Below are 19,192 nucleotides of genomic sequence, written 5' to 3'. Positions count from 1 at the left end.
CTCTTTCTAATTTCTTAATAGTAACAGGCTCTTCAGTTGGAAATCGGGGTGTTCTTCTGTGCCACTGATGTTAATACTTTATATGGCTTCTCACTGTAGAAATAATGCACAGGCAAGACGCATGGCAGCCAGGGAAATAGCTCAGCTGGTGTGGAGCAGGACTTGAATACCTTGACTCCAGCTACTGTGTATACCAGAGGAATGCTGTGGCTTCTCATTCACTCACACTCTTCCCTTTAAGTATATGTATATATCTTGAAATGGCTCAGGTACTTGGTTAAGTGCACATATTACCATGCACAAGCACCTGGGGTTCAAGCCCCCAGTCCCCACCTGCAGGAGGAAAGCTTACCAAGTAATGAACTTGTATTGCAGTTCTCTGCCCTCCACACCCCTTCCTTTTGCCTCCAGGATTATCTCTGGGGCTCCTTGCCAGCACTACAAATCCACTGCTTGTGGCAACCATTTTTTCCCTTTTATTGGATAGGACAGATAAATTGAGAGAGGGAGGGGAAGATAGTGGTGGAAGAGAAAGTTAGACACCTGCAGACCTCCTTCACTGCTTGTGAAGTGACACCTCCCCCTGCAGCCCGGCAAGTGGGGAGACAAAGGTTCAAATCAGGATCTTTGCACAAGTCCTTGTATGCTTTGTAGTTTGTGTGCTCAGCCCCGTGTGTCAGGAAATTCTGAGGAGCCCCACAAAGCACCCTGCATTCCCTGGTACTATGGCCCGTCCTTTTATTATGTACATATCAATCTTCTGCTTTGTCTTACAAATGACTAAAGGTCTCCTTCCTAATTCCCTGCAGGGTATTGCTAATCCTACCAGTTGAACCCCTAGCAACAGTTGCTAGGGAGGTCCACACCATTCCTGGCCCCCTTTGCCTTTCTCCACCCCTTTCCTAACCAGGTATTGTTGAACCACTTCTGTTTCTGTCATGTCTCTTCCGTGGCCCAACCTGGGGGAGGGCGGGTGTGCAGACCAAGAGGCTGATGCCAGCCATTGCTGTTTGCACCACGTGGCTTAACCAGATGTGCTACCGCCGACTCTGGGGCGCTCAAATGAATAAAGATTTGAATTGTCCTGCTGCCATGAGCTTGGTTCCTGGGTCATCTCTCGTGCACTGACGCTAGCCTGACACTGGTGTGCTACTACTGCCCAGCCCTCAAGCTATTTCTCTGTTGTCCTAGCTAGTAATTAGGGGTATTTGAGCTTTGAAAATCCCAAGTACTAGCACATATTTTGGGAAGATGTGAAATTGTGGCATTGAGATACCAACAGTCTTACAAAAATTTTTACTTGATTATAATAATAGTAATAATAATTAATAATAATAATAATAATAGAAGAAAAAAGGGAACACCAAGTATAATAAACCAGAAAATACCACTTTCATTAGTACATTTCATCTTGTTCTTTGCTCCTGATTAGACTAAAATTATATATCTGTTAAGTGTGTCTCTTAATAATATACTTGAAATATAGCAAATCGTTATAGAACAGATATTGTTGTAAAAAGCTAAAAGGCTCCTGGTCAATTCTGATTTTATGGAAAACTTCATTTTTTAAAATTTTTATTTATAAAATGGAAACACTGACAAGATCATAGGATAAGAGGGGTACAACTCCACACAATTCCCACCACCAGAACTCTGTATCCCATCCCCTCCCCTGATAGCTTTCCTATCCTTTATCCCTCTGGGAGTATGGACCCAAGGTCATTATGGGATTCAGAAGGTGGGGAAAAACTTCATGCTTTTATTAGTTCCTAATAATCATGTCATATCTACATTGCTGTTTTTTCTTATTTTCAGTAACTTGATACTTGAGTTAGAGTTCATGTACCTGTTTTCAACAAGACACTCCTGTATTCTTGTGTGCAAAGTGGATGCCTGAATTTTAGACTTCTTTTAGCTTCTTTCAAATCTCCTGTTAAAATGATACTGAGGTATTTGTTTTCTGAATTTTCCACAAGCAAACAAGCCTTTCAGGATGAAAGCACATAATCTAGTTTTACTGTCTTCCAGATAGACAGTAAAATGGGGGAAATGTTAGAGAACCAAAAAAGGTGGAGGGTGGAGTGTTTTTTGAATGTGAATGTTTCAAATTCTAAGAGGGGCTGTACATTACAATATTTGCATTTGGCCCACGTGGGTTTCATTCCTTCTTTAACTCGTACTGCCAACCTCTCTGGAGGTCCAGATAACATCAGTAAAATATGTCAGCTTAGTGTCAAGTACCTTTTATTCCAGTCCATTTAGTTTTTAGAGCACTGATGATAAACACACACACACACACACACACACACACACACACACACACACACACACACACACACACCTGCCTCTGATGGATAAAGAAACTAAGGCACAAAGAAGTAACCTGTCTAAACTTAGGAGATAATAGTTAGCAGAATTAAGATATGAAACCAAGACATTTCAATACCAAAACCCAAATCTTAACCTATACATTCTTTTTTTTAAAATCTTCATTTATTTATTTATTGAATAGAGACAGCCAGAAATCTAGAGGGAAGGGGGGGAGAGAGAGAGAGAAAGAGAGAGAGAGAAGACCTGCAGGTGGGGACCAGGGGCTTGAACCTGAGCACTTGCTAATTATAACAGGTGCATCACCACCTGATGGCCATCTTACATTCTTCTGAGTCAAGGAAATGCCATGTCAATTCTAAACAAGAGTCACATGGTTTGTAGACAGTTGACAGCGAAGACATTCTATCCAGCAACCAGCAGTTGATATATAGGACAGTCTTCTGAGGAATGAGAAGAGCAACCCCATCCTTCAAGCCATCCAGACTAGTGTTTTGTTTTTCCTCAAAGTTTAGGTGATCTCCCTAGAGCTTCTGGAGTAAGGACTTTTCCAGAAGACAAGAGCTGAGATGCTTAGTTCCAACCAGCCTGTGCTAGTCTATTTCTGAGGTTCTTCAGGAACAACCATGGAACCTGTGGGCTCTTTCTTCCTTTTTTTTTCTATTTCTATTTGTTTTTAGAATTAATTTATTTATTCATGATAAAGATAGGAGGAGAGAGAGAACCAGACATTACTACTCTGGCACATGTGCTGCCGGGGATTGTACTCAGAACCTCATGGTTGAGAATCCAATGCTTTCTCCACTGTGCCACCTCCCAGACCAAGATTTTTTTTTCTCTCCAGGTTTATCACTGGGGCTCAGTGCTGGCACTACAAAGCCAATGCTCCTGGCAGGCATTTTTTTCCATTTTATTCTATAGGACAGAGAGAAATTGAGAGAGGTGGGATATATATATATATATATATATATATATATATATATATATATATATATATATATAGGGAGAGAGAGAGAGAGAGAGAGAGAGAGAGAGAGGGAGAGACATGCACCTGCAGACCTGCCTTGCAGCTTGTGAAGCCTCCCCCCTGTAGGTGGGTAGCCAGGGGCTCGAACCCCGATCCTTGTGAGGGCCCTTGTGCTTAGTAGTATGTGTGCTTAACCAGGAATGCAACTGCCCCATTTTTCTTAATGTAACAGTTCAGAGAGCCTAAAGGGAATTGTGTATTTTCCCAATCTAGGCCCAGATATAATGTCACTAGGACTTTGGTGGTGGATGTGATGAGACATGTTTACATATTCAAGTGTCAAGCTTCAGTCCTCGTATTATATTATTAACTAGTGGCCAATCAAGACAGTCATATTATAAATAAAATAGTCAGAGATAGTGCTCACTTCAACATTCACAGCTGGAAGTCTGCAGATTTCTGTGTGGCACAGCTCCTCCCCAACTCTGGGCCTCCTCTTATCTTTCACCTTCTTTTAGCAAGGACTTGTTGTTTGCTTAATAAGGCCATTCTGGTAGGAGAGAAGTTTGCATTAAAAATCCCATTTAGAGGGGAGAGTAAAAGGGCTTCAGGGAAACAGACTTCGCCAAGTTCTGAGGTTTGAGCCCATCTCCCCACCCCACCCCCGCACACTAGTGCAGGCTTTTCCTGTTAATATTCGACATAAATGATATTCTTGAAAACCACTGCCAATGAGACGTCTATTTGCATGTCTTCTGTTGCTGCCCTGTGTGTGTTGCAGATAAAATTCAATCAGTTTCTCGCAGGGATGTGCCAGTAGCAATCATTCTCCTAACTGCCATCATTCACATGACCCCACAGCTAATTAAACAGAGCCCATACTTCTCTTTCAAGGATCCCCAAGACCTACACCAGAATTGAGAAGAGAGAGAGAGAGAGAGAGAGAGAGAGAGAGAGAGAGAGAGAGATGGAGAGAGAGGAAGGTTTTCTAATGACAGCTGGAAAAGGAACACCGAGCAAGAATGAGATCATTGGTGGTATATAATATGGCGTCTGACCAGCCATCTCAGTTTTCAAAAAAAATGGACTCCCTTGATGTCACACTGTCCTTTAAACAGTCAGAGGAGATGATGACCTTGATGCTTGCAGTGAAGGATCATGGGGGGGGGGGGGTGAGGGGGGAATGGAGGTGGTTTTTTACATATTGAAAAAAAACTGAAGAGAATTCTTGAATCTGTAATGATTTTTTGCAAATGCAGTGCAAGACAGAGATGAAGGGCTTTCTTTTAAAGAGGAAAAAATTCATTAAACTTGTGAACAATACCCACAGAGAAGCCTTGGGGAAAGAATCCTTGAAGAAGGACGTCTGTAGATAGTTGATTTAGATTAAACTCAGAGCTCTGAAATGAAAACTCTCTCCAGTCTCATTCAGATCCTGGCTCAAGTCGGATCACATTTTTCATGAGGGTGTCCACTACCTCCTGGAGTGTGGATCTGTAAGAAAGCTTCCCTCTCTTACTGTGATTTTTTTTTTGCCTCCAGGGCTATCGCTGGGGCTCAGTGCCTGCACTACCAATCCATTGCTCCTGGTGGCCATCTTTTTTTCCACTGTTGTTGTTGGATAGAGAAATGGAGAGAGGAGGAGAAGACAAAGAGGGGGGAGAGAAAGATAGACACCTGCAGACCTGCTTCACCACTTGTGAAGTGACCCCCCCTGCAGGTGGGGAGCCCAGGGTCAGAACTGGGATCCTTGCACCAGTCCTTGCACTTCTCACTATGTGCACCCTACCTGGTGCACTATCGCCTGGACCCCTGTGATTGTTTTTTTTTTTAAGAACACAAGAAAATTTGTACATTCCATGTTGAGTTTGCATACCAGGCTAGTGTTGCCCTTTGGTCTTTGCTAGAAGCTTCATATGTTTGTATGTTTGTCCTGTCTCCTGCATTGAACTGACTCAGATTCAGGATAGAAACAAGAAGAGCACGGCCAAAGTGTATCACTCAGTGGTGACCCACTGATCTGAGTTGACCCTTCAGTTTTCTCAGTCTTCTGCCCATCTCTCAGGAATGAACTTGAACTATGACAACACAGATGAAAGAGACCTCCCTGCTAGAATGATGCATATCACTAATTTAACTATACCCTGTGCAGAGTTCTTCATATAGAAAGATCAGATTGGATCCTGAATGTGAAAGACATGGAAACATACATTCAGGAGAAAGGTTGTATTTATTTTATTGTATTGCACCAAGGCAAAGGACTCTGAAGATCATAGTATCTTGCTCTGAAACGGATTTTTAAATAACAAATGCTTAGGCCCCATTAAGACAGTGAGCAACAAGCTGAGAATGAAGAGATGCTGTAGCTTAAGACTGCGAATTGTTCAGATCAAGGGTCAGGTTAGTAGGTTACAAAAAGGCTTCAAATCCAAAACTAGCACTTCGCATCAGCTAGCATGGTGTAGAGATCTGCTCTTGCATTTTGTAAGCGTGGAATAGCTTTTTTCTGTATCGTTTTCTTAAGGATTGATGGTTTACAGTACAGTTGCTGACGTACAGGCACAACTTCTCCTCTCCCAAAACACTCTCACTCCCAACTTAAGTCCTTTTCCACCTCTTCCATTATGCATGAGGACCTCAGAGTGCCCCCTCCCTCCAGCACCCTGCCCTCCCTCCTTCCCCAGAGTCATTTGCCTTTGGTACAATACACCAAACCAATCCTAGTGTTTATGATAATTGTTGTTGTTGTTGTTATTGCTGTCATTGTCATTGGACAGGGCAGAGAGAAATCAAGAGAGGAGGGAAGACAGAGAGAGGGAGAGAGAGACAGACACCTGCAGACCTGCTTCATCTCCTGTGAAGTGACTCCCCTGCAGGTGGGGAGCTGGGGGCTCGAACCGGGAACCTTACACCAGTCCTTGTGCTTTGTGTCATGTGTGCTTAACCCGCTGCGCTACTGCCGCTCGGGCCCACCAGTCCGAGTTTTACTTTGTGTCTCTCCCTTTGTGTTCTTGTTTCCACCTGTGAGTGAGATCATCTTTATAATCACCCCTCTTTTTGGATGATCTCACTTAACAAGATTTCCTTATCCGTGATAAAGTAAAAAAAAAAAAGTGACCTGGGTTCAAGCCCCTGGTCCCCACCAACAGGGAAGAAGCTTTACAAGCAGTGAGGCAATGCTACCGATGTCTGTTTCTCCCTCTCTGTCAATTCTCTTCTCCCCTCTCAATTTTCCTCTGTCCTACCAAAATTAAAAATAAAATATTTAAAAAGGAAAAAAAAGTATGGCCACCAGGAATAGTGGACTTGTAGTGCAGGCATAAGTCCCAGTAATAACACTGGTGGCAAAAGGAATAACTATTTTTTAGTGATTTAATAGTGATTTACAAAATTATAAGATAATAGGGGTATAATTCCACATTGTTCCTACAACCAGAATTCTGTGCCCCAACCCCTTCAGTAGAAACTACAAAGGTTCTTCCAAGGTCAAAGATATCAATTGGCTTTATATCTAACTTTATCTATCTATTTCTATACATACATCTTTTGCATATTTTTCCTATGGTCCTGCCTTCACTCCCTTTTTTTATTGGCAGGAATTAATGGTTTGCATTCAATGATAAATACAGTTGTTGGTACATATATAAAATTTCTCAGTTTTCTGAAAAATTCACCCCCAGCCTAAGTCCCCTCCACTGTCAGGCACCAGGACCTGAAAGGCCCCCATCACCTCCCAGAGTCTTTTACTTTGGTGCCATACACCAAACCCAGTCCAAGTTCTACTTTGTGTTTTCCTTCCTGTTCTTATTTCTCTACTTCTGTCCGTGAGTGAGATTGGCCCATATTCATGCTTCTCTTTCTGGCTGATTGCAGCTTGGGGAGGGACACACATTTAGTGGGACATGCACCCTGACCAGCAGTATCAACCCTGGAAATCAGTGGGGTAACAGATGTTGAAGCCTGATCGCCCTCACATCCTGGACCAAGCTTCTTTATGAGGTGCAGAAGATGGAAGGTCTGGCTTCTGTAATTGTTTCTCCAGGATAGTGATTCTTAACGTGTGTGCACCAAAACATGAAGCCAAAGCCTTAATCCCTTCGGCTGTCAGCATTTCGGTTCACGCTGCCCACCTGTTCTCTGTACAATAAGACTGTGGAAGTGCATCACTTCCTTGGGCTGCTGCAACCAACATCTGTTTCTAGATGGCTTAAAACAGCAGATGTTTGCCATCTCTCCGTTCCATCCATTTCTCCATTCTTCCCAGTGTATTTGTGTCATTGTTTATTTGTTCCTTTCTCCATCTTTGAGTCCCCACTGTGTGTGGAGCAGGAGACCAGGCATGGAGAATTGAAGAATCAAGAGTGAAGTTCTCTGAAGTCTGAGGATCCTGTTCTTTTTCAAAAAAAAAAGGGGGGGCGGAGATTAATGGTTTATAGTCAACAGTAAATACAGTTGTTGGTAATATGTAAAATTTCTTAGTTTTCTGCAAAACACTCTTATATTCAGCCTAGGTCCTCCTCCACCATCATGCTTCAGGACCTGAAAGGTCCCCTCCCACCAAAATCCTTTAGTGCAATACATCAATCCCAGTCTACATTCTGATTTGTGTTTCCCCTTTCTGTTCTTATTTCTCAACTTCTGTCCATGAGTGAGATCATCCCATATTCACCCTTCACTTTCTGGCTGATCTCACTTCACATAATTCCTTCAAGCTCCATCCAAGATGAGGTGAAGAAGGTGACTTCACCTTTCTTTTTTAAGAATTTTTTATTTCTAAAAAGGAAACATTGACAAAACCATAGGATGTACAACTACACACAACTCCCACCACCAGAACTCTGCATCCTATCCCCTCCCCTGATAGCTTTCCCATTTTTTAACCCTCTGGGAGTATGGACCCAAGGTCATTGTGGGATGCAGAAGATGGAAGGTCTGGCTTCTGTAGTTGCTCCCCTGATGAACATTGGTGTTGCCAGTTGATCCATAATACCAGTCTCTCTCTCTCTCTCTCTCTCTCTCTCTCTCTCTCTCTCTCTCTCTCTCTCCACAGTGGGGAAGGGCTCCAGGAAAGCAGAGCTCCAGGACATATTGGTGGGGTTGTCTGTCCAGGGAAGTCCGGTCGGCATCATGCTAGCATGTGGAACCTGGTGGTTGAAAAGAGAGTTAACGTGCAAAGCCAAATTGTTGACAATCATGGACCTAAAGGCTGGAATAGTGCAGATGAAGAGTTGGGGGGTCCTCTATTTTGTAGATAGCTAGTAGGTATATTTTAGTTATATTCCAAAGGATGTGTGGCTATACTAGTGGATCAGGGAAGAGAGTAGCTCCCTAATATGGGAAAGGGGTATAAATATTGCTGACTGTAAACCCCATTGATTTGATGTGATCTGAGGCCCATATTCAGTTTAGGAGCCTGTGTGACCTCTGCATCCCTTTAGATCTGAGCTCACATTCTGTGGTCATGAGTAGGAACATTCCAAGCTGCCAATATCGACCCATCTTCCTCAGGTGTAACATAGAGTATGTTGTCCATCCTCTCTTTGGAGGATGGAACACTTTCTATTATCTTTGATGATACAAACCCAGCTGCAAGGAAGACTAAAGCAGAAACAAACCAATGGGACTACATCAAATTGAAAAACTTCTGCACAGCCAAAGAAACTATCACACAAACAAAGAGACCCCTCACAGAATGGAAGATCTTCACATGCCATACATCAGACAAGAAACTAATCACCAAAATACACAAAGAGCTCAGCAAACTTAGCAACAAAAAAGCAAATGGCTTCATCCAAAAATGGGCAGAGGATATGAACAGAACATTCAGTACAGAAGAGATCCAAAAGACTAACAAATACATGAAAAATTTTCTCCAGGTCACTGATTGTCCGAGAAATGCAAATAAAGACAACATTGAAATACCACTTCACCCCTGTGAGAATGGTACATCAAAAAGACTTCACCATTCTTAACAGCTGAGTAGTGTTCCCTTGTGTGTGTAGACCACAACTTACTTAGCCACTCATCTGTTGTTGGTCAAGGAATCAAACAAACTCCTCCAACAAGACCTGTGCATGCCTGTAGCAGTACAGTTTGCGGTTCATGTTCTAATGGAGCTGGGGCTGGGCGTGAATCAGGCAACCAGACCGATGTTATGGACAGGTGGAGGTGAACATTCTTCAGAAAAGAATGCCTTTTGAAAGAGGTCCTGATAGAAGACCTTGGTCCAGATGGGGTTGGGGATCTGGGAGGTGAAGTAGTGAACAGGTCTGCAGGTGTCTATCTTTCTCCCCCTCCCATCTCAATTTCTTTCTATCCTTTCAAATAAAATAGAAAGAAAAAGAAATGGATACTGAGAACAGTGGATTCACAGTGCCAGCACTGAGCCTCAGAGATAACCCTGCTGGCAATAAAAATAGGAAATAAAAGGTAGATGGAAGTAAGGAAAGGAGATGAATGAATGGATGACAGATGGATTTATCTCTATTACTGCCCTTTTTATTACTGTGAATTTCTGCACATATGCACACACACACACACACACACACACACACACGTCTCAATTCCTAGTATCATCAGCCATATGAGTAACAACTGATTGACATGATAGCCAAGCCATGATGAGAAGCTGAGGGCCATGTTTCTGACTTGTCTTGCAGACTCTCAGCTCAGAGCTAGGGAGCTAGGGGCTGTCCTCATATATGTGCTGTCCTCTTAAGATGGTAAGATCAACGCATGTAATTCTTCCCTTCTTCAAAATCCAGGACATAGATTCGGGGTCTCTGGTGGGGTGATCTCTAGGAGAAAGGTAATGGACCGGTTCTTTCTCACTCGCGCAAGGGACGACATGAAGTAAAGACACCGGGGAGACTGCTCAGATCTCATTTATTAGCAGGTGGACATGAGTTAAATAGAAAACCAAACAAAGGGAATTATTGAAATATGTCAGAAATTGCAGGTTTCTTAAAAGTCAGCTTGCCCCTATGGTAGGGGGCTAGTATGACAGGAATTGATGAGATACAAGACAGTTATTCTCCATGGCACAAGCAACTTAATTATCCAAAGGTATTTGAGAGAAGCATAGGGGTTAAACCAGTAGGGTGAGACAGAGAGAAGATGGATATCAAAAGGCCATATAGTTTGGAATTTCTCTTGTCTGGGGTCTGATGTGTATGATGGAGTGTGTGATAAGGTGTGTTCTTCTGTGATCAGAAGGTGAGGTTTGAGTAAATGAATCTTAAAGTAGGCGGTCATGTGGCCTGCAGTTAATGGGGAGAAGTATTGGGGTTTCTGTGAGCCTGAGAGTCAAGAAGGAAAGGACTAAGTCTGAGTTCCTCCTCTTTGCTCACCTCTGTTGAGAGAGACTCACAAGGGGGTATCTTCTCAGACCTCCATCCAAGGATGGGGGGAGTTCTCCCTAAGCTCTATCAAGCTTACTCATAGTCCCAACAACATAGTAATAATTGCTATCAGTAAGTTTAACCAGACACATCCTTCTGTATTTGCCCTTGTGTAACTTGACAGAATAAAAGCTAAGAAAGAAGTTCATCTTTCCCTGCCTGTTGAGTACTTCTACTTACCCACAAGTGTTTTGTAGCCCTTGCTCAATCTTAGACAATGTGGCAGACAGTTGTGTCTGACATTCCTGCCCATAGACACATGACTGCTGAAGACATTTTACCCTGAGGTGATCCAAAGAATGACTTAGATTTTTTTCCTAGAAATGGGGAAGATAGATACAGATTTCCTTAATGGTGTCCCTATTACCATGTGGATTTGCATAAAATATGCTGATGAGCATGAATTTTCACAGTGCATCTAATAAGCCCTCTTATCACAGCATCCAGAAATCTACCAGCTCAGCAATCTACCACAAAGGAATGATTCTGAAAAGTTCATGATGTTGCCTGAAAAGGCACTTTCTTATGGGTGGGTGTGAGATTCCAGTATGGAAACTCCAGTGTGGAACAGATGTCTTCCATGCCTCTAGCTTAAATGTGATGTTTGCTTTATGATAAATACCAACATCAATATGAGGTCCATGTCTACTGAAGTGGAACAAAATAAGGGAATGTAGCATACCTCATCAGAGCTAGATTTCACACTGAGAGAAAATAGTTATGAATGAGTTAGCAGAAGCTGCCAACATGGACCCCAGAGTTGGAATGACAGTATGAGACAGGTTGTTTTAAGATAGATGATAGATCCATAGAGAGAGAGACTGCTATAGAGTGACAGGTGGTTCTAAATGTATGTAGTTAAATATGGCTCTGTGCTTCTGTAGAGTGACAAGGACTTCTGGGAGGATGTCCTGACCGTGGAGTAACAGGGATCGGGACAGTTCTCCCCCCAAAACAACAAATAAATACAACAAAAGACCCAGAAAGAATCCATCAACTACAACTGATACATCTGCAGCCTCAGGCATCCAAGTTGCAGATGCTGCCATGATCCCATCCTGAATTCTCTGGGCAGAAAACCTCACCTGTGTGTCTGGGAACCTTGCCTGTGCAGAGTTCTACCTCACTAGGGAAAAATAGAAACAGGCTGGGGTTGTGGGCCAACCTGCCAATGCCCAAGTCCAATGGAGAAGCAGCCACAGAAGACAGAGCTCCTACCTTCTGCATTCCAAAATCAGTTTTGGTCCATACTCCCAGTGGGGCAGAAGAAATAGGAGGAAGAGGGGGAGTCGGGCTGTAGCGCAGCGGGTTAAGCGCAGGTGGCGCAAAGCACAAGGACCGGCATAAGGATCCCGGTTCGAACCCCGGCTCCCCACCTGCAGGGGAGTCGCTTCACAGGCAGTGAAGCAGGTCTGCAGGTGTCTATCTTTCTCTCCCCCTCTCTGTCTTCCCCTCCTCTCTCCATTTCTCTCTGTCCTATCTAACAACGACAACAACAATAATAACTACAACAATAAAACAAGGGCAGCAAAAGGGAATAAATTAAAAAAAATAAATATTAAAAAAAAAATTTTAAAAAATAAAAAAAAGAAATAGGAGGAAGAGGATACGAGGGCTCTGAACTCCAGCTCCATCAGGACCCAAAGAGAGAGGAAGAAACAAAGGAATATTGGGATGTATTAGTAGGGTCCTGAATGGCTTGGAAGAGAAGAGAGTACTGGACCTGGAAGGAAAAGGGGGGATAATGATGTACAAATGTAGATAGATAGTTGTAGAGATGATGGTTAACCCATGTCGTCAACTCTAGGAGAACTGCAGTGGTTTGCAATGGAGGCATTAGGATTGCGAACTTTGGTGATGGGAATGCTATGGAATTATACCTCGGTTGACATGTAATTTTGTAAATCAATATTAAATCACTAATTGAAAAAAGTTAAAATAGAATAGGAAAGCGATCGAGGGAAGGGATGGGATATGGAGTTTTGGTGGTGGGAATTGTGTGGAATTGTACCCCTCTTATCCTATGGTCTTGTTGGTGTTTCCATTTTATAAATAAAAACTATAAAAAAAATTTTTAAAGAGAGAGGCACTAAATGGAGCTATGTGTGTATAGATGAGTTAGTACAGACACATGTATTTCCTCTTACTGTCTCCAGTAAACTTCGAAGCAATGATATACAACAAACAAGCCCAGTGCTAAGATTTTCACTCCTCAGTAGCATTCTGCAGTAATCTAAGTCAATACTCTGAAGAAATGTTTGATTCTGGGACTGAGTCAGGGAAAACAGTGACATCACCTAAGTACTTTGTGGGGAAACAGACAGTAAGAAGCTGTTTCAAGGGCGGGGGGGAGGTTATATTTAAAGAGTAAAGAATTCCGCTGAAAGACCCCTCCCATGTCCAAATCAGGAACAACTGGAGCATCAGAATGTCTGACCAAAGCAAAGGAAATACATGAGAGAATGAAACAGACAGCCTAAATCTCCACATTAGGACACAAGTAAATGATTGGATTAAAAAAAACAATAATAAATAAATATAAAATGGCTAGATTTGGGGAGTTGGGCGGTAGCGCGGCGGGTTAAGCGCACGTGGCACAAAGTGCAAGGGCTGGCATAAGGACCCTGGTTCGAGCACCTGGCTCCCCACCTGCAGGGGAGTCGCTTCACAGGCGATGAAGCAGGTCTGCAGGTGTCTGTCTTTCTCTCCCCCTCTCTGTCTTCCCCTCCTCTCTCCATTTCTCTCTGTCCTATCCAACAACGATGACATCAGTAACAACCACAATAATAACTACAACAAGAAAACAACAAGGGCAACAAAATGGAACAAATCAATAAATACTAATAGAAAATAAATCTTTAAAAAATAAAAAAGGAACAACCTTTCTTACTGAGTAATAATACTAAGTATTAAATGTAAAGATACAGAAGTAACTAGCGACTGAGTAAGGTTAAAAAAATCCCTGTTAGAACATGGTTATGATGACCGCAGGCAGGATGTGAAGGTGGATGCTGAAATCAGTGTGCACAGCCTTGAAGAGGAAATGGAGTTTTTGCCTAGCCTCAAAGCATGCCACCCCCCAAGAAAAATACATTATTGAGATGGTTCTAATGTGCCCACATATTCTTTGATCCTCTTCCCTCCTGGAAGATAAGCTTGATCCTTCTCCCCTGGTGTGTTGGCTAGAGTTGATAATGTGCATCAGACTAGCAAAGGAAAGGAAGACATTGCCATCCTGGGAGACGCCATCTTAACCCAATGAATAAGTCACCATCCCCAACAGTCAGGTGAATGGATATAATGTACCCCAATACATGACTTGATGGGCATATTATCGCCATAATCTTCTTCCAAAACCATGTAACTCAGTCTGATCATGAAAAAACACCACAGAATCCTGAATTGATGGACTCTCAACCAAGTGCCTACCCAGCAAATGTCTAAGAATTGTCAAAGACATTTAAAATGAGGCAAGATTGAGAAACTGTCACAGCTCAGAGTTGCCTCAGAAGCTGTGACAATGAAATACAGTTTGGTGTTTTGGACAGAATCTTGAAACAGAAAAGAAAGAAAGAAAGAAAAGGAATAGGGGAAAGGAATGAGAGAGGAGAGAGAGAAGAAGAAGAGGAGGAGGAGGAGGAGGAAGGGAGAGAGGGAGACATTCCTATAAAGACTGGGGCATTCAAAATAAGTTTTTCACTTTAGCTAAAAGTGTTTGATCAAGGTCAGTTTCTGAATGTTGATAATGCTGTAGGTTTATGTAAGATGCCAGTGGGAGGAAACACTGGGTCAAGGGCACAGAGAAACTCTTGTACTATCTTGGCACTTCACATGAAAGTCGAAAATGATTTCAAAGTAAAGTGACTTTTAAATGGGATAAGAATTTTATGGAGAGCTCTAGTCATTAGCAGATACACAGGCATTCCCTTCCCCTCTCTCTTCCCTTTCCTTCCTTCCTTCCTTCCTTCCTTCCTTCCTTCCTTCCTTCCTTCCTTCCTTCCTTCCTTTCTGTGTAGTAATAGATAAAGAATTCATGACCTTATTCATGTAGAATATTTCTGAGTGGCCTCCTTGATCCAGGTTTTACTCTATATTTTGAGAAAGAAAAAAGAGAAATGAAAGAAAGGAGAGACACAACTCCACCATCCAGGGAATTCCCTTGGTGCTGTGCATAGTTATCCATGTGCTGCCAGGAGTCAAACTTGCGTCTCATGCATGGTAAAACATGGACCTTAGAAGCTGAGCCATCTCCAGAGTCCAGTGCTACCTTACTAAGGTGTTCTGAAGGATAAACTTACGTGGACAAGACTAAACTGCCATCCAGTAGGAAGTTGGAAACTTAGCAGTCAGGTCAAGCAACCTTCGTGATCCACGACTCTGACAAGAGCAGACTCACTGTGGTGGGAAGGGATGTGAGATCTAAGAGAAGAAGAGCCTTAGTTAAGCCACACGAGTTTAAGCGAAGAATGCTTAGATGAACCGCTAGTGTAGGTGGTGAGTCTTCCAAGAAACCCGTGTGGAGAGGGGAGGAGAGCTAGAGAGGAATCAAGGTTAGGAGAAATGTTTGACTGTAGTTTTGGAAATCAAGGGTCATGAGAAAAATCAACCAATAAACACAGGAAAAGGAAGAGAGTGAAGAAAGGAAAAGACTAGGTTGCAGGAAGGGGCTGACTATCACCCTCTTCATGTATCTCATCGCTTTCTCTGAGATGAGATAAGAACCTTTTCAGAAAATGTTTTCATGCAGAGCGAGCAGTTCCTGAGGCCCTATGACAGCTCCGGTTTTTGTAACAATTCCCTCAAGAAGCCTAAATTACAGACTATTCTCTCTCTCTCTCTCTCTCTCTCTCTCATCTAACATTTATATAAAAGAGTAAATAATTCTCATTTTATACCTTAATACTCTGAAATGCAAAGGGATTATGGAATGACACAGCTGAAAAAATATGTAGACCCATGTCTTCTAACTTTCTTTCCTTTTTTTTTTTTTAATCTAACACATTCTATATTGGTTAGAATGTGCCAAAATGGAAACAGGATTACTATAATACAAAACGTTTACTATAGGAGGCTGCACACATCTGTGTTCTGAGCTTTGGAGCCTTCTTTACTGTTTCTTTTTTAAGTTATTTAATTATGATCAACAAATCCATTGGTTAAGAGGGGTACAGCTCCACACAATTCCTACCACCAGAGTTCCACATCCCATCCCCTCCATTGGTAGCTTTCCTATTCTTTATCTCTCTGGGAGTATGGACCCAGAATCATTATGGAATGCAGAAGGTGGGAGGTCTGGCTTCTGTAATTGCTTCTTCACTGGACATGGAAGTTGGCAGGTGGATCCATACTCCCAGCCCCTCTCTGTCTTTCTCTAGTGTGGCAGGGCTTTGGGGAGGTGGAGTTTCAGGACACAATGGTGAGGTCATCCACCCACTAAAATCATATTGGCGTCATAGTAGCATCTGCAACTTGGTGGTTGAAAAATAATTAAGATATAAAGCAAAAAAAAATTGCTTAATAATCAGGAACCTAAAGGCATAAATTTATCAGATGAGATTTGGGGTCTCCATTTCATAAGAGATAGAGAAGCCAGTGCATTGCTCAGCTCTGGCATATATGGTGTCAGGGATCGAGCCTAGGAACTTTCCAATGTAAATCCTATGTACAACCACTACACTACCTCCCTGGCCCAGAAATAATGTGTAGGTGAACAGACGCAACTACTATATGGGGAGTGGTGATCTCTAGGCCTGTCTGTCTTTACATCTTATAGAGATGAAATCTTTGAACTCTACATCAGTGAACTCTTTCTTTTTTTTTAAATTTTTTTATATTTACTTATTTATTCCCTTTTGTTGCCCTTGTTGTTTTATTGTTGTAGTTATTATCAATGTCATTGTTGGGTAGGACAGAGAAATGGAGAGAGGAGGGGAAGACAGAGAAGAGGAGAGAAAGATAGACACCTGCAGACCTGCTTCACCGCCTGTGAAGCGACTTCCCTGCAGGTGGGGAGCCGGGGTTCCGACTCCCCAGTGAACTCTTTGAATGAGCACTCTGGATTTGTCTGGGTTCCTCCAGTTAACGTTATTTTTTAATATAGTTTTTATTTATAAAATGGAAATATTGAGGGAGTCGGGCTGTAGCGCAGCGGGTTAAGCGCAGGTGGCGCAAAGCACAAGGACCGGCATAAGGATCCCGGTTCGAACCCCGGCTCCCCACCTGCAGGGGAGTCGCTTCACAGGCGGTGAAGCAGGTGTGCAGGTGTCTTTCTCTCCCCCTCTCTGTCTTCCCCTCCTCTCTCCATTTCTCTCTGTCCTATCCAACAACAACGACGACAACAACAATAATAACTACAACAATAAAACAACAAGGGCAACAAAAGGGAATAAATAAATTAAATAAAATATTTTTAAAAAATGGAAATATTGACAAGACCATAAGATAAGAGGGGTACAACTCCACACAGTTCCTACCACCAGAACTTCATATCCCATCCCCTCCCCTGATAGCTTTCTTAGTCTTTATCCTTCTGGGAGTATGGACCCAGGGTCATTATGGGATGCAGAAGGTGGAAGGTCTGGCTTCTATAATTACTTCCCCAATGAGCATGGGTGTTGGGAGGTTGATCCATACTCCCAGCCTGTCTCTCTCTTTCCCTGGTGGGGCAGAGATCTGGGGAGATGAGGCTCCAGGACACATCGGTGGGGTCATCTTCCCAGGGAAGTCATGTTGGCATCTTGGCAGCATCTGGAAGCTGGTGGCTAAAAAAGAGTTAAGATATAAGGTAGAAAAAAATTGTTGAGTAATCATGAATCTAAAGGCAAGAATACTGCAGATGAAGATCTGGGGGGTCTCCATTTTAGAAAAAAAAAGCTAGTAGGTCTATTTTTAGGTATATTCCAAAGGGCCCATGATTTTACTAGTTTTTGCCTGAGCCTGACATCTAATATGCAGGTGGACCCAGGTTATTGTCTGGGGTTATGGTGACATTTTAAAAATTATTTATTGATGAGAGAGCGGAGACCAGAGAACCACTACAGCACATACTGCACTGGGGATCAAACTTAGGACCTCATGCTTATAAGTCCATGACACTTTTTTTTATTAGTGATTTAATATTGACTTACAAAATTATAAAATAACAAGGTATAATTCCACAGTGTTCCCACCATGAGCTCTGTGTCTTCTTTCTCTCCATTAGAAACTACAGCAGTTCTCCCCACAGATGTGGACTGATTAATATTTCTATAAACATACAGATGTATATATATATTTGTCCATTTATTAGTGATTTAATGAGGATTAACAAGATGGTAGGATGAGGGGTACAGTTTCACACAGTTGCCACCACCAGAATTCTGTATCCCATCCCCTCCATTAAAAGCTTTCCTATTCTTTATCCCTCTGGGAATATGGACCAAAATTATTTTGGGGTTCTAGAAGGTGGGGGTTCTGGCTTCTGCTTCCCTTCTCCACTGAGCATGTATGTTGGCTGGTCAGTCCATACCTCCAGCCTGTTTCTGTCTTTCCCTAGCGGAGTAGTTACCCATTTTATTATGATCCTTCTTTCTCTTCCTTTCTAAGTCACACTTACACATTATTTCTACTTCTGAGGTTCTTCCTTTTTCTCCTCTTCTCTCTGCTATTCCGATAAAATGTGAGTTCAGAACCCTCTGGGTTATGTTCCCCTAACACTTCTCCCCATCTCTGGAAGTTTGGACCAGAATTCTTTTGGGGGTGCAGAAGATGGAAAGTCTGCCTTCTATAGTTGCTTCTCTGCTGGACATGGACATTGGCAGGTTGGTCCATACCCCCAGCCTGTTTCTGTCTTTCCCTAGTGGATAGACGCCTATCTCTCTTGGCCACTGAGAGTTTCACTTCTAATTTCTGGAGCTTACGCGGGGTGACTCTCAGCAAGGAAGGTAAACTACCGGTTCTTCCTCACTAGCTCAAGGACTCAGCAATATTGGCAAGAGACACCGGGGAGAATTGGAACACTCTTATTTATTGGAAGGTGGGCTTGGGTCTAAATAGGGATGCAGACAAAGAACATTTTTCAATAAATCAGAAATTACAGGTTTCTTAAAGGTCAGCTTGCCCCTATGGTAGGGGGCTGGTGTGACAGGAATTGATGTGATACATAAAGGTCAAGACAATTATTCTCCATGATGCAAACAGGTTAATTATCTAAAGGCATTTGAGAGAAGCATAGGGGTTAACCCAGCAGGGTGAGATAGAGAGAAGATAAACAAGGATTAATGTAAATCATCATATCAAAGGCTATAAGGAAATACTGTTCTTGGGGCTTCACTGTCAGATGTCAGGGAGGTGTTTGATGGAGTATCTTCTCTTTAGTGATCAAAAGTGAGGTAGTTATGTGAACTCTGGGTGACTATGTGAACTTTTAATGAACCTTAAGGCAGGCAGCCATGTGGCCTGCAGTTAGTAGGAAGAAACTGTGAGATCTCTGTGGGCTTGAGAGTCTGATAAGGGGAAA

At 42.6% G+C, this 19,192-nt stretch overlaps 1 protein-coding gene and 1 long non-coding RNA gene across 2 annotated transcripts in view; one reads left to right on the top strand and one right to left on the bottom strand.

The window, feature by feature from the left end:
• NALCN (sodium leak channel, non-selective) overlaps nucleotides 1-19,192 on the top strand; it is a 349,157-nt gene that overhangs the window by 234,992 nt on the left and 94,973 nt on the right. The window lies entirely within an intron of this gene.
• LOC132538656 (uncharacterized) overlaps nucleotides 17,396-19,192 on the bottom strand; it is a 13,158-nt gene continuing 11,361 nt past the window's right edge. The window contains exon 3 of the long non-coding RNA XR_009550019.1: nucleotides 17,396-17,456. This is a non-coding gene — a long non-coding RNA (uncharacterized LOC132538656). The remainder of the gene's footprint in view (nucleotides 17,457-19,192) is intronic.

Source organism: Erinaceus europaeus, chromosome 5 (assembly GCF_950295315.1).
Source record: "Erinaceus europaeus chromosome 5, mEriEur2.1, whole genome shotgun sequence".
Classification (NCBI taxonomy): domain Eukaryota; kingdom Metazoa; phylum Chordata; class Mammalia; order Eulipotyphla; family Erinaceidae; genus Erinaceus; species Erinaceus europaeus.
This window is presented reverse-complemented; position numbering and strand designations above follow the sequence as displayed.